The sequence below is a fragment of the Struthio camelus genome, chromosome 6, assembly GCF_040807025.1.
Source record: "Struthio camelus isolate bStrCam1 chromosome 6, bStrCam1.hap1, whole genome shotgun sequence".
Taxonomy (NCBI): Eukaryota; Metazoa; Chordata; class Aves; order Struthioniformes; family Struthionidae; genus Struthio; species Struthio camelus.
Genome location: NC_090947.1, coordinates 43,499,481 through 43,515,184, shown reverse-complemented (window position 1 = coordinate 43,515,184; position 15,704 = coordinate 43,499,481). Strand labels below are relative to the sequence as shown.

The 15,704-nt window shown below is 37.4% G+C and overlaps 1 protein-coding gene across 9 annotated transcripts in view; it reads right to left on the bottom strand.

The window, feature by feature from the left end:
• The window catches only part of MBD5 (methyl-CpG binding domain protein 5), a 147,058-nt gene that overhangs the window by 58,668 nt on the left and 72,686 nt on the right, over positions 1 to 15,704 (bottom strand). For all 9 annotated transcript variants that reach the window (XR_011142004.1, XR_011142005.1, XM_068949340.1 and 6 more), the window contains exons 3-4: positions 8,738 to 8,875; positions 4,057 to 4,248 (exon numbers count right to left, since the gene is read on the bottom strand). The gene's annotated coding sequence lies outside the window, so the exon portion shown is untranslated. The remainder of the gene's footprint in view (positions 1 to 4,056; positions 4,249 to 8,737; positions 8,876 to 15,704) is intronic.

The window sequence follows — 15,704 nt, the reverse complement described above, 5'->3', positions numbered from 1 at the left end:
GAAAAAAGAAAAAAGAAAAAAGAAAAAAGAAAAAAGAAAAAAGAAAAAAGAAGAAGAAAAAAAAATCTTTCTCCACATGTTTCCAGAAGCAAAGTTAGGACTCAGAGGCGGAAACAGGAAATATTTTCTCAATTTTTTAGGTTACTCACCTGCAATTTAACCTAGCAGTCTGGGCATTTTCAGTAAGTGTCTAAAGAACCTTTGTGCAACAGACTTCTAAAAGCAAATTCTTTTGCCACTTCTAAACCATTTTCTACACAGTTAACAGAAATATTAAAAGGCAAAAACTTTGGCTGTCTGGACCTTGACCAACAAAAGCCAATGTCCTGTGCTTCCAAACAAAAGGATATGCAGGCTACCAAGCATACGTCACTTGATGTAAAAGCTTTTTTCGCATCCTTAAACATCCTCTTTCCCCTTCAACAAAACAGTAATGAGCGTTTATATACCAAATGGATCTCTCTCTCAAGACTTCCTAGGGAACACTGCTATCTACCCTGTCCCAAACAGCTAAACACTAGGAAAGACTGGTATTGCATCTTTTTGTGGTATCGTTAGGTTTAAGGTAGAGCTAGATGCTCCCTAGTAATGATGCCCAGCTCTGTCCTGTCAGGTACCTGTGGCTCTGCTCACTTGATGCACTGTAAAACCTGATTTCACTACATGTGCAATAAATACTCTAAGCTGGACGAGAAAAGGTTTGATTCTCTTCAGAGGGAATTCAAGCTCGACAAGTAAAAAAGTATTGCACCAGCTCATCAAAGCAGAGAAAACAAGAGTGAGAGTAAAGACTAAGGGTACACAGAAATTACTAATGCCATTCCCTACTTCCCTCTTAATCATAATGTTTTAAAAATTTGATTAAAAGACATTCATTTAGTAATACAAATACATCCTGTTACCAAAAAAAAAAAAAAAACCCAATAAACAAATGTGGCCATTTATGTCATGAACAGATTGCATGAACTCTTGGAATAAAAAAAATAAGAAATGTGAATTCAAGGTATAGACTGGTAAGGTAGCTCTCTGCTTCTCTTTTATAATGTATTTTATTTCTTATGTTACATTGATATAAACCATCTCAATGAAAGTCTGAATTCACTGAAATCAGTGGCAAACATCTAAAGACTGCTGAACCTGAATTTCACTGCATCTTAGAAAAAGTCTTTTAAAGCACTTTATAAAAGAAAAAAAAAGGCCTTCAGTTCATTTTTATGTAATAAAACTTGCTATCAGTAAGGAAAGACTTTAAATACCAAATACCTTAAACTGCAATCTGTTATCATTAGTAGAAAAAGTTTTCAGGGAAGTAAAACAAGTCTAATCCGAGAGCCAATCTGGTGGTATTACCGAAACTGTGAATCTGATGAGGGATCTCCGGAGAGCAATCTGGGCAGCCCACTGGCACTGAAGGAAGGTCAAATTTACCAAGATCATCTCTGAAAGCTGTTTCTCTACGCATTTTTAAAAACTCACAATTAGAGATTTCATCACTGCTGTAGGCTAAAATTCCCAGTTTTTCATCTGTATTTACAGTCAGATATTAGGAAAGCCAAAAAGGTAGCCCGTTTCCTGCTAACATCTATCCTAAATTATCTTTAGTGCAAATTAAACTTACTTGTTTTTTTTAATCCACAGAAGAACTGCCACCATTTCTTTTATAAAAACCTCTTATCTTTTTCAAGCCTCACATCCATCCTACAGTATTCTTTTTTTCCTACAATAAACAAACCCAATTCTTTAAACTGTTCCTTAACTGAGCTGCTTTCTAAATCTCCCACTAGTTTGTTGCTCTCCTTTGCCCTCTTCTAGCTAACAAAACATTTTTTTTTAAAGAGCTGTATCCAAAACTGCAAAATATATTCCACCTGAGGTTTCACTAACAGCGGACAAATATCAAAGCCTGTGCTAATATACACTGCTTGTAAAATTCCCAGCACTCCAGGAATGAATATTTGTGATGTGTATTTTTTTTTCAAGCTCTCCAATCATCTTCCTCTTACAGAGGGAAAACGCAAAGAAATACAGAGGTTTCTGAAAAAGGTATTATTTTTGACACCTTTTCTCAAGCAAAATGTCTGTCCAGAAAGTAAAAAAGATTTTACAGGAGTGAAGAGGTCTTTACGGAAGGACAGGGTAGGAGATGTAGGTTTGTTCTGTCTCGAGAAGAGAAGGAGAAGAAGGGAGCCCGTTGCTCCTTTCAACTACCTAATGGCAGGGTAAAGAGAAGACAGAGCCAGACTCTTTGCGAATGTCCCCATTAAAGGACAAGGGGCAGCACACACGGTTGCGAACGGGAAGTTTTAAATAGCTGTTAGGAAGAGATTTTCACCGTGAGGATGGTTCAGTAAACCGTTGGACAGAGGTCCAGAGAAGTCATGAGATCTCCAACCTTAGAGATATTCAAAGCTCGGATGGAGAAAGCCCTGGGCAACCTGCTCAAAGCTGGCCCTGCTTTGAACAGGAGGCTGGACCAGATGACCTCAAGATGTCCCTTCCAAGTGGTATCATTCCGTGATTATGTGATAATTCTGTCTCATGGCTTCCCTAGCTACTGCGTTTTGCTGTCTTCAACAGAAAACATTAAACAATGCTTCATTAGTACAAGTATTTGTGTCTTTTCATCCAACAATCACAGAGAAAGGAATCTCTTCATTTATACACTCGACAATTTACTTATCTCAGAAAGCAGAGGTGTTTTTTGAGACACTTGCCTTAGAACCTCTTCACGTCCGAGACTAGCCAAATCGACTACAAATGGAGTAACGCCCCCACTAGAGAGCTATGAAATCCTGTAAGTCTGCTTTCAAGAATTTACAATATCAAGTATGGAAACCAGAAAAAGAAGTATTTCTCAATATAGCCACAACATTGTTAGACCATAGGTACAATTTACAAATGCCAAGTAGAAAATACCACAAGGCCTTCCAAACCTCATAAAATCCTACCAAAGTAGATTGCTTTTATGTTAGCTCTCTCTACTGAAAGGAATAGCTCTCTGAAAAATACAGATTCAAAATGACTTGGGAACATCAAGTATTCTGTGGGAACACCATAAATACAGGCTCTATTTTCTCCTTTCCCAAAACAAGCTGCTTGATGAAGACTAAGAAGGAAGAAATTACTGATGAGAATGAAAACGTACTATTGTGTTTAAAACCCCTATTTTCAAGCAATAGTACTCAACTACATCGAGTCATTATGATGCTCAAACAACCTACTGCAGATTGACATCATTCTATTTAAAAAGAAAAATGTACATATTTCTTCAACTAGGGCACTTCAGATTAGGAATATCTTCAGTCTTTTCTGGAGGGATTTAAAAAAGCTTTGGAGAAATCTTAAAGCTATGGAATTAGCCTGGTATTTATAGCTCCGATTCCTAGTGTGCTCTTTGAGCTTCCTAGGACGTTCTTTTTCTCCATCTGCTGGCTGCTGACATGGTATAACCTTGTATTTTGATTATGAAAATGTATAAGAATAAGAGCACTTCATTTTACATTTCACTGTAAAGTTCTAGCTTCATCTCAGGACAAGCCAGCTACACTTAGTTTCTACAATATAATCTAGGTCAAGAATGGGGCTGAATATTTTCTGATGCAGATAAGTGGATTCGATTGTTTAATTATGTCAAAATATATTACTACCAATTATGACTAATACTCCATATGAATCATACTGTCACAAAAATATATATTTTCTTACCATTAAAACATTGCACTTTATATGCTGTTTCAATGGAATTTGTTAAATCTAGGTCAAGAATGCTTTTGTCTTCCTTGTTCAGTTTGCAAAACGGTCTACATATGGGTGCATGTCTATCTTATAGAAAGATATGAATGGCTAAATTGTTTACTGTACTTCAGCACTGTTAAATGCTGAATTCTTCTACTGCCTACTATTCTTCTGATTAGCTTTTCTAGCATTGCCTCAAATCTTTTATATCACCTGAAATACTTTTTGCAACAATCTTTCCTACCAGAGCATAAATCTGCCAAAATAAAATCATAAGTCTCTCTGTTTAAAAAATGCACTGATTTACTTTTGAATACTTACCTTCACTGCTCCTCATGGTCTCGCTTCTAGTTACTTTGGGGCTCTTCAGGTTTCTTAAAATTCTTTGTGCACTTTCAGCTTTGCTTTAGATATTCTCCTGTTTATAGCTTGACAACGGGCGATGGCCATCGAGGCTGGGTCCTGGCCTTACTGCACCCTGCATCTGTGGGACTCCTGGGCCCCACCTTACATCTGTCGAGACAGTAACATTGCTTGAATTAACAGATGAGCCAAAAGTTTCTATTTCACTTTTCTTGATTGCTTTCTAAGCCATTATCCATTACTTTGTAGTATAAACTGTAGTAATATTTGCTTTAAAATAAGGGTAGGATGGCTCTGATTGGAACTGATGGAAAAAAAGATATGTTTTACTAAATTATGGTGGTTATTTCACTGTCTGCAAAAATGAGAATGAGTAGATTTCCATAAAAATAAGTATATGGGTTTTTATAATGATGGAACTAGTATAAAACTGTACGCATACAAGGCCACGTCTTCAAACAAATTTAGTTGTACTGCTGCATGCTAAAACCTTCAACTAGGAAGGCAAAAAGCCTTGGCCTTAAAGAGCTAATATATCGCAGCTTATACTTCATGAAAATACTTTAGAAGTATAGCTGTAATTTCTCTTTCTCTCCTTTTCTTGTTTTTTTTAAAAATAACCTGACTGGCCTTGGTCGCGTAAAGGGTTCCAGCAGTAGCGTTTATGAGCTGCCGAACGAGACTTTGCACAGGTACGCGGATCCGGGGCAGGTCCCTGGGTAGGACTGGAGCGGGGATTACTACCTAACACCTACCTCTTAACAATAAAAGCACTGGGCTGCTATTGAGCCATTTACTTCAGAAACAACACGGAAACGCGCCTGCAGCCCTCCACTCGCTCCGAGCTGGGCTCTGCTTGCGGCAGTTTCAGCTCCTCGGAGCCTGAAAGGAGCTAACGATCTTTGCAGGACTCTAAGGCAATTAATCAGTTCTTTCAGAGGCGAAATGGATTGGTGCTCATTAGGTTAAAGGCATATCCAAACGAGTTAATGTAGGCCTTTAAGCATCATACCTGAAAGCCTGTGGGCTCAATAACAGCGTATTTAGGGATTAGAAACACGGTTTTAACAAATTCAGAATTAGAGAGGGTTTTGCATTATTTGAATAAATCTTCTATTAAAACGGATGCAACATATCTCATCATTGTTTTTTCAGATCCTACAAAAAGCCTAATGTGTCTCTTCTGAGCTACACAAAACTGCTTGCTATCTTAGTAAGGGGGTCTTGGCTGCTGTTAAAGACCTTTTCCTTTCTCCAACAGAAAACATTTCACAAAACGTGTAAGACAATCTCCAGTTTTTCAGGATGCACGCTCATTCACTGAGAGTACATTGGTAGCAAATACCAAATACAGTATTTACTATGATTCTTAAATATCTCAGTCAAGTTCATAAACAAAAAAATTTTTCCTTTCTTGGCGATGACCTGTTCTTTAGCTTGTATTGACTTTATTAGCACCAGTAATTCAACTGAGTTGATCAGCACCTTTCCAGTTTAAGGACAAAATAGGGCCACAATATACAGCAAAAATTTGAAACACTTCGAAAATTGTGTTCCTATAAAAACAAATATATATCGTATGAAGTTCTTACTCTTTAGGCTTTCTTAAAGCCTGGGACACCAGACAGCTTTCAGTTTTGAGCACCATACATTTAACGCTTCTGAAGATTACTGGGCTTAGCAGTTCTTAATGTTGAGTGTTTTTATTTATCGAGAATACTAACAAGACACATAGGTGATGGCTACGAAGCTAACATCTGTAGTCTACCAAAGGCCCTGAACACCAGGCAACACATAAAAAGTCGTCTTAAAGCCTAAAAGAGCACTTTGCTCAAAATTGTTAAATCTTCGGCTTTCACAAAGTCTAAAGTTACGAGGCAAAAATGATAGCATGTTCTTGTTCCCAAATCATCCAGTCCACAGACACTAGTAAGATGATTGAGATAAAAATAAATAATAAACCATCTATAATAAAGTAACAAAATCAATACTATTGCTATTAGTGAAATAAAGTCTCCTCCTCCTAGCTGAAAGGGTTTACAACAAATAAAACAATCAGAACACGAATATCCAAGCAACGTGACTTGACAAAACGAAGGAGCCATAGAGATCCAAATTATCCTGCAGAAAAAATGCTGCACTTCAGCTGGTAAAAAATTGGGAGTATTCAGTGAAGAAAACTGGACAAAGCCAGACACCATGTGAAAGGAGAATGATGTCTCGGCACAGATACAAACGTAGCCGAGCCTGGGGAGACGGTGAACTTCCTCCTGCAAGCACCCACAGGACGTGCAAGGCTGGGCTCTCAGCAACGGGCCCTAGCTACTAGTTTTTAGCTTGCCGAGGAAGTGAATGGCAATGTTTTCTAAACTACTCAGAAATTCAAAATCTTAAAATCTGACATATAAATGGCCCAATTTAAATATACAAATTTCTTCAGCTGTGGAAATGACAGAATTTTTAACTTTCTTCCTCTGCATATAAACTGAATGAAATATTTGATGAACGAAATATTTGAAAAAATAAACCTCTTTATTTAAATTACTCATAAAATTGCAAATAAATACTTTAAGAATCCATGGCTTCATAATATAGCTTTCCTTTACAGTAATAAAACAAATGGAAAGATGGTATAACCTATCAGTAAAGAACCTGCATACAAATATATCTCAGACTATAATTTCGCTATGGAAATAATATTCTTCAGATAAAATTATTTATTCATGTTTAAAAACGTTGAAAAGTATTGATTGGAGATATTTTTATAGAGACCTTTCCTTAAGCACATAATGCTAATCACAGCAAACACTGTAAAACAAATTTACTGGAAACAATTTCAATAACTGGTGAAGTAGCCCAAGAGTGAAACGGAAGTCATACTTGAGCTTAAAATGACTAGGTCATGTGGACAATACTGAAGACTGAAGAAGCATCAGTACAAGAAGCTTCTAGTGAAGGCTCCAAGAAATCCACATTATTAAAATAAATTTGAGTATATAACACGTTTTAACCCGTAATATCTAAATACAACAGTATCAATGAACCAACGATAAAAATCATCTTACTGAGCATATATGGAAATTAAAACACGTAAGTGGAGATTTAATTAAAATTTCTGCAGAAAGAATACATAATACCTTACTTATGTATACTCAGTTTACAAACTTACTAGCATTAAAATATTGACATCACAAACTTAGGTGACCATGGTAATCAAAATGGTCCTACGTGGCTCAGACAAGAAAATTTCTGCGGCTAATATGAATTCAATAGGTTCAGTCTTGCTGTTCCCCTCCTGAAAGTCTTTCTCTCTCTCTCTCTCTCTCTCTCTCCTTTTAACCAGCCTTCCTATTTTTCTTTGCCTATTAGGAATTATCTCTTTTTTGTGATAAAGAACTAAAATAATCATCTGTAAAAAACCTCAAAGGACTTTTTTTCCTTTTCAATTAAAAAACGGACACTAGACATTGAAAAAAAGCACTTATACTTCTGGAAATCTGCTATCTAATGTACGATGGTGATTATTACAGACTGTACCAGCCATTATGAAACAGTTAGCACTGCATCATGCATGAAAAGATCAGTTTATTTTTATCATTCAGAAATAGGTATAGGACTTATACTGACTACAAAATGTTTTATCCTTCTATTGCATACATATCCCTAACAATAAACTTTCCCATGAGTTCTCACCACGTTGCAGCAACCTAATGGTGAACGTATTTTGAGGGGAAGAGACAGCTGTTTTTTCAGTAAATGTGCTTTCTCCTTTGCTCGTGAGCTTTCTATTACATAATCAATCTGTGCTAACAGATTTAAAAAATCCAAAAAACAAAAACTGTCCACATATAATTTTGCCAGAAAGCCACAAAATTCTTATAATTCTAGTAGTTGATGAATCTAAAATTCATGATGGTCTACTTTTCCTTCGACTACACGAAAAAAGCCAAAAAATGATTTTTCATAAAAGAAACAGGCCTAGCAACTTTTCAGTGGTGTGCTGTCACAAATGAGAAAGAGAATGGCAGTCAGCCAGTTTTCTTTCATTTTTGTTTTTCAGATATGTTTTAAATGTATAGTACCTAAACTAATCTACTTGATTATTGGCTACTTCTCAGATTAGTCTTTCCATGTAAACTGTGGCAAAACTGAAAAAGGTCCTTCCAAAAAAAGTATATTCCAGATTAGAGTCCTGAGCTCCATGCAGGAAGAATTTGGCAAAAGTTTAGACACTTGTTTACAAGCATCTGATACGATTTTCTCTGGTTTTTTTTTAGTAATTGCCTTTTTTATTTTGTCAAGTGAAAAAGTCTCACAAAATGATACTGAACAATTGCACAGGCCTCCATAATACTGAAAATAAACATGACGTCATTAAGTTTTAATGGTGGCACAAGATGCTACTAATACCAGCAGAAAACCAATCCTGCTTGTAACATCACAGACTACTGGAAGCCCATCATTCTTTATAAGGCAGACCAAAAAAATGAAATGAAGATGCCAGTCTTCACTATGTGTGTACAGTGTTGATTAACCTGTTGCTTCACAGGAAAGAAAAAACAGAAGAAAATTTTAAAGTTTCAGGTAAGTGCATTTACTACGTATACGTGACAGGAAGGGAAAGAGAGAATTTGCTTACCTCAGATCAGGTCGACTGGTGGCAGTGGTCCACCAGACTTTGGTGGGTCTCTGAACTTTTGGAAGGAATTTGGGAAGTACTGTTTCTTCAAATCGGTATGATTCTTTGTCTGTTTTGTTGTGAAAACACCTCTTCTTCCTGTAATAAAACAGACCTTGTATTAAAACAAGAGTTGCAGATGGACAAGTTATCAATACCTGCACTTAATGTAATCTGCGTGGCTTCTCTAACAGACTGCTTCACTGCACAAAAACCATGGGGACGTTCACAAACGCAAAAACTGAGCAAAAGTGGTTCGCTTACCCAGGATCTCTCAGTAGTCAGTGAAGAAAGGCAGACCCCAAAGTGCCATTTAAAGCGCCTAAATTAACTGGCATTCTGAACTGCCTTCTAGAAGGACCTCTCTTTCTTTATTGACCACAAACACAAAACCAGAAGAATAGCTTCTGAAGTTGAAGGTCCAACTTTGGGTGTATCCTCCATTGCTTTACAATTTTCACAGAATTTAAAACTATAAACATAGAGCCTACATATTTGCAGAACAATGAAAACTAACCTGTTTATCTAGATATTCTTGAGAAGAACTACCATAAAACTTCAAAGAATTAAAATTGTCAAAAAAGACGCCCAGTGCTTGTTACTGACATTTAATTATATCTACATATACATCCCCCCCAATATGTAAAAATTAACATAAACAATGTGAAGTAGCCTTGATACTTATGAAAGCAGATTTTAGAGTTGTAAGCATTTTAATAGTTTGGGCCCTGTGATGAAAGTACTGAGCATACCCCCCCAACACCCACCAATATCATTTACACAGGCTCACATAGGCAAACACATTATAATGATGCTTTCGCACTTTTACAAAAAAATCTTAAGTAAAGTAGTTTAAGTGATTTTTTTCCTAAAAGAAACACAACTACAGATAATTCTGTGAACTGAATGTATGAATGAAAATTGTGGACTCTACCTCAGCAGGGCCTTGTATTTAGTTTTATTCCTATTATCAGCATAAACAGTTGGCAAAAATACCTTTACAGGGTTATCATTGGACAAACTACAGGGACTGCCAGATTTTCAGCTTTCCCAGTGTAGATGTGAAACCTTGATAAGTCTAAGAGAGCTGGCTTAACTCAGGGCTCTGTTAGCTCCACAGCAGAAAGCTTGAAAACTATGAGGACACCAGCTTTTTTCCTTCGTTGTTCATTTTCTGGAACTTGGGGCCGTTCTTGAGCAGGAAACACTCAACACGTAGCGCTTTAATCTAGACGCAGCGGCATAACCAGTCCTTTGCTGCAAGGGCTCCATCCTCCCCTTGCTCCCGGCTGCTCCCTCGCTTGCTGGAGGCCACCCCGGTCCCACCGCTCAGACAACCACATACGGAGCCGATTTGTGCATTTCTACCGGATTAGTTTTAACCTAGATCAGTTCCCTAATCTGCGCGGCTGGAGGAAGGCTTGCGCCGGGCTATGCACTTAGGAAGGAAGGGCACACACGCTGGGATGAATAACCCAGAGCAGGACCTGCTCTTTCAGCAGTGAATTTGCCTTATACCAATTTAAAGCGTTTGTGGAAATTCACTATCAGTTTGTTCATTCGTTTTATTTCAGAATAGCATACTACGGAAAATACCTTCTCTTCCCCTGTTTTCAGAGGAGGACTTCAGTATATTATTTCACTGTTTAAATACAAGTACTATTTAGCTACCTACATATTCAAAATGTATGATCCTAACTCTGTGTTTTGAACTGCCATAATACCTTAGAGTAGCTAGGTATTCTTAAAATCTGTTCTGAGTTACTTGGTTAAAGTCTTCACAAAGCTGTTGGAAATGTATAACCCTGTTTCTTACTGATTAGAATTGACAAACATTATCCTAAAAGTTCCTAGACATGGTATCTGGAGAAAAGGAAGTTAAAACATAACAGAGGATATAGGAAAGCAAGGAAAAAAAAAAAATCCTGCCTCCCCAGACTGTCTTTGTATGCCCGTATGGCCTTTCAGAACCGTACTGTTCTTTTATACCGTGGCCACATCACTATAACAACTTTAAAAAAGGAATTAAAGAGCCTAACCATGCAATATACCAGGTGAAAACAATTAAAGCTAACAAACACATTATTAAAATGTAGGTCTTTGAGAGGAGTTTAAAGATTAGCTACAAGGCTAACATACTAACATGTTTGCTTTATGTATATGAGATATAGCTACGAATGATAATATACTAACATTTTTCACCAATTTGGCAACCATGTCATTTGAGTAGAGGTTGCTTTGTATAGAGGGGATGTAAGAGGGAATACTACCTAGATATTTTGTCCATAGTTACATAAAAAAATGGATTGTTAATTTGCAAAAGCAGAAAATCAGGGACTTCAATTTAGTCAATAGCCGCAATCCTATAAACCCTACAAATCTGATACTTTCATAAAGAAAGTGACAAGTACTAATAATATATATCTTACAAACGTGAAAAGACTTTTATTTTATAAAAAGCCTTGGTTTTGACAGGGTAGGTGCGTGTTACCGTTCAGAAATAGCATACATGCAATCTTCACCCAGCAATTTAAAAACTGAACGAAAACAATCAAATTGACAAATAGATCAGTGCCAAACTATAAAGAAAATCACTGCCACGTACAGCCTTGGGTAATAAAGAGGTAAGCACAGTGCCGGCCCATGTACCACCGCACTCATCTTACCTAACTGCTGGTTGCTATGGCAAGCATTTGCCTGTGTTCTGTACGTTAAACAGTAATACGCTTTCTGCTTCCTTGTTCCTGATATTTTGACGAAGTTAATACTTGAGACTTAGACTTGTAAGGTATGAAAATTAAAGGTTCTCTCAAACAATCATACATTTCAATTTAGTTTGGTTTTGCAAAAAGATTTTGTAACTAAATATTAATTAATTAACTTAGAAGTGATTTTTACGCATCTGTAATAGCATATGTAAAACTTGTGATTTATTTAGATTAGCTATGTTGCATACCTCTTGCACATGCACTTCTGTTGTCTAGTTCAAAATACAAGCAATGGAAATGCAATCTACTTTTCCTCCTTCACTGAATCTTTAATTGAACATAGAGATTTCTCTGGAACTGATGAGAACTGAGATGAGAAACAAATGCTTTTAGGTGTGGGCAATACCAGTCTGTCTTTTTTCTCCCTTCCCCCCCCCCCCCTTTTAAACACCAGTTGTTAGAGAAACAAAAGAATGAATTAATCAAAATGTTTTTTATTCAGTTGTTACCACTTTAAACTAACAGATTAACTGAATTTGTTCCTGTATTTGCCCATAGCTGAGATGCAGTCATATTCCAAGAGGTGCAGGAGGCAGCTGTCAGCAGAACACAAAAGCCATTCAAATGGGAGGACAACGCAAACCCACCGTCTTCTCCCTTTGTACGGCTAGTATAAAGCTATAACATACAAAATATAGATATCCAAAAGTAAACATATTTGATAAAATAACCTCAGGAGAAGAGAGAAACACAATCCTCGTCCCACCCAAGGGGACCACACTGGACCAACTGCCAACTCGGACGTCCGCTCCCAACAGAAAAATCCATGACAACACTTGCTAATAGTCAATCACTTTTTTTAGACAAAAAATAAAAATCTTCCCTTTTGGTCAAAATGCTGTTTCCATACTCCGCAAGCGTCTGCTTTCCCTCTCTTTCCCCACATACGATAATAACAAATTTCTAAGCAAACTTCACCTCAGGATCAGTAGTCCTGGATTACAACTTTTCCCTTCTCTTGGATTTGGTAGTTCATTTGACCTGCAGGAACAAAGTCTCAAAAGGCTATTTCCAAACTGGGTGAAGGACAAGACCGCACTTCCCATACATCCTATTTGCATGATTTAACCTTCTGTTGCGGTGCCCGACACAAACGAGGTACAGGGCACACACAGCCTATACCAAAGAAGGGCAGCGTGACCTTTTCCATAATCCACTCCAGACTATTTTATATAAAAATATCTGTGCTTGCAGATTATGGTTAGGAGTAGAAATTTCACTACTGTTCAGAAAAAGGTTTCCACAGTTGACACCAAGGCTGGAAGCTTTTCAGCTCCCATAAGGACACTGCGTAAGCTCCTCAAGCAACGAACCAAGACATGGACAGATACAGCAGCAGCATAAGTAACAGGGAAAAAAGGACACCTGGATTTTAAGCTGAATCTCTTATCCAAAGCCGCTCACTCATAAGGAAAGAAGAAATTTAATTTAGCACAGGCATTAACAGTTTGTATTTTTCTTAATGATACGTAACCAAGTGTCTTCTAGATATGACATTGTGCTACTGTTTAAAATTAGATCCTCCAACAAGAAAACAACATAAACTTTTCTGAACTGTTATTCCTTATTTAAATATTCTTGGCAGAACTACCCAAAATTGGCAATTCTTGGGTATTTTCAACTCTCGTTCTTGCTGAGCAGGCCGACTGCAGCCACCAGAGCTGAGGGTGAAAGGAATCACTGGCTGGCCTTCCCGACGGACTCGTTCTTGAAGAAAAACGTGAATTTTCTTCAGACTCAGACTGCAACCAAAACTGGAGGCAGAGAAACTGGTTTTCTCTTAAATTTGAAATATTACATTGAAGTTCACAGAGAAAGGAATCACCTTCTTTGTTCACTGTAAACGCACGACACCATCCACGAATGTTTTTTCAATTGTTACTGTGCTGGTATGAGTTAATTAGAAACTCTTAAGGAAGCCAAGTTTAAAACAAACAAACAGCAAAACCCAAGCCACAGTCGGTTGCCGCACAATCCTTTCATCTTCATAAAACCTTTTAAAAAGGAAGCACCTTGAGGAAGTTCAGGGAATATTGTTCACCACTAGGGACTTTGGTGCCAGTGTTTTTAATGCGTTGATTTTTACTCTCTGCCTATTTAATGCTGTGACTAACTTCACCACCGCAACACTTGTCCTTTCCATGCTGCCTATAAGATTTTAACCTCACAGTATAACAGTAACCAAATCCATCATACACACAGTACTTGTTCTCATTACTGAATACCTTTAGCCCTTTAAAAGCTTAAACACCAACTATCCCTGCCTGAAACTGAAAAGCCCAAAGTGGTCCAAAACAAATTTATGGAGTGAAGGAACTTCCTTCCCTCCCTAGCCCGTCCCGTGCTGTCTCTTGCTGGCCTCCTCCTTCACCAACGAGCTTCCGCCATTCTGCTGCTTCTCCGCGCTTCTTTTGAACCGAGAGTACTACTAATTAGTACTACTAATGGTCCAACTCATTCATAAAGTATCGGGATAGTATTTTAATAGTCCCCTGGCACACGACTCCTCATGCAGAACGCAGTTTCTGGGATTTTAATTCTATTCTTGCTACGGTTAATAGATGGTTTCCCACTGAGTTTAGTATAATTCACACTGGACCACTACTGAGCATATATTTTTATAAAATGCCCTACTATTTGAATCTCTGTTTTACTATCTTAAAAAAGCTCACCTTATTAATTCACAGAGATCAAAACTCTCTAAAAATTTAGCCCATGATCAAATCAATTTTTTTTTTTTTAAGAAATCTTCATTAGATTTTATGAAGTTTGTTTTTAAGGTAATTTAAAGCATCATGGTACTACCATTAAACATTCCCCTGCTTTTCAGAAATATATACCACTTCTTGCAAATGGTGTGAAGATCAGGCAGACAAGTTAAATATTATTAAGCTTCTTTTAATAACAAATTTCCCAAATATCATAGGGGAAATACATGTCCCTCCTCTTAAAAGGGTAATAAAACTGGCTTCTTTGTTGCAAGGGTTTTTTGAAGTCACTGTTAAATACTCTCGTTAATCTGTCATCTTTACTCTGTATTAAATAAATAAGTTAATAAATAAGTTTGTGAGAAGGGCAGATATGAGAAAAAGACCACAGGACTATAATAACTAGTATATAAACATATTTAAGATCTCATGATGTCTTAATGAATTTACTACCTTGAAAGCTTAATAGTGATCTTGGCCAATGATTGAGATATATCTATCATGCATTGTTACGATCATTATAGTGATCATAAAAATAATTATCCATGCTGTAGTATTTGATAAAGCTGAATTTTTCCAAAATTGCATTTTGAAGGCCAACCCATACATTGGGAAATGTAAAAAAAAAATCCTAACCCAACAGAAACAAAAAGGCACAGAAAACTGGCAATAGGAGATGAAAATATCAATTTAATCTGACAACTACTCAAGGAAAAATACAAAATTGATTCCCCCCAAAAAATGATTTGACAATAGCCTGTGATTACAATGCCCAGGAACATCCTAAGGTCAATGAGAAAGCCATTCATAAGCGTGCAAACCCTAAATTGCTCTCAGAAAGTCAACAGTCATCCTAGCAAGCCTGCCAGAATCCTTTCAGCTTCAGTTTTGGGGAATTCCCTGTTGGAGAGGCCATGAAAACCATGCTCTCAAGTATGTGATTAAGGGATGCATACAGAAATCACCAAGCCTGCTGGCTCCACCTCAATTCCTCTAATCTGTTTTTTGACATAGGAGCAAAGCTCACGTACTTGTGCAGGATGCACATTCTGCCCCGTTGGGAGAAGCAGCTGTGCTGCCTTGAGGGCTGCTTCTGCAAAGTTGATTCCTGATTCTCATCCACAACTCCTCTAGCTCCACCACTTTTTCTCCTCCTCACCACAGTTTTGCTCATGGATCTAATCCCACACGTATATCACGTGAATAATCTGTACAGTCCGTAGATTCTTCCTCATATCCTGCTCAAATCCTTTCCAGCACATGGTAACACATCTCCCTCTGACATCATCTTAACTTGGTCTCTCTTGCTCCTCTTCTCCCCACCTGATTTTCTCCTGGATTCACCCTTTTCCCACACCCCAAACACCCCGTCATTCTGCAATCAATTCCATCCAACTGCATCTTTGCCTTCTTGCTAGGCTTTCACTTATTTTCCTAGTCCCCTCCTAACTT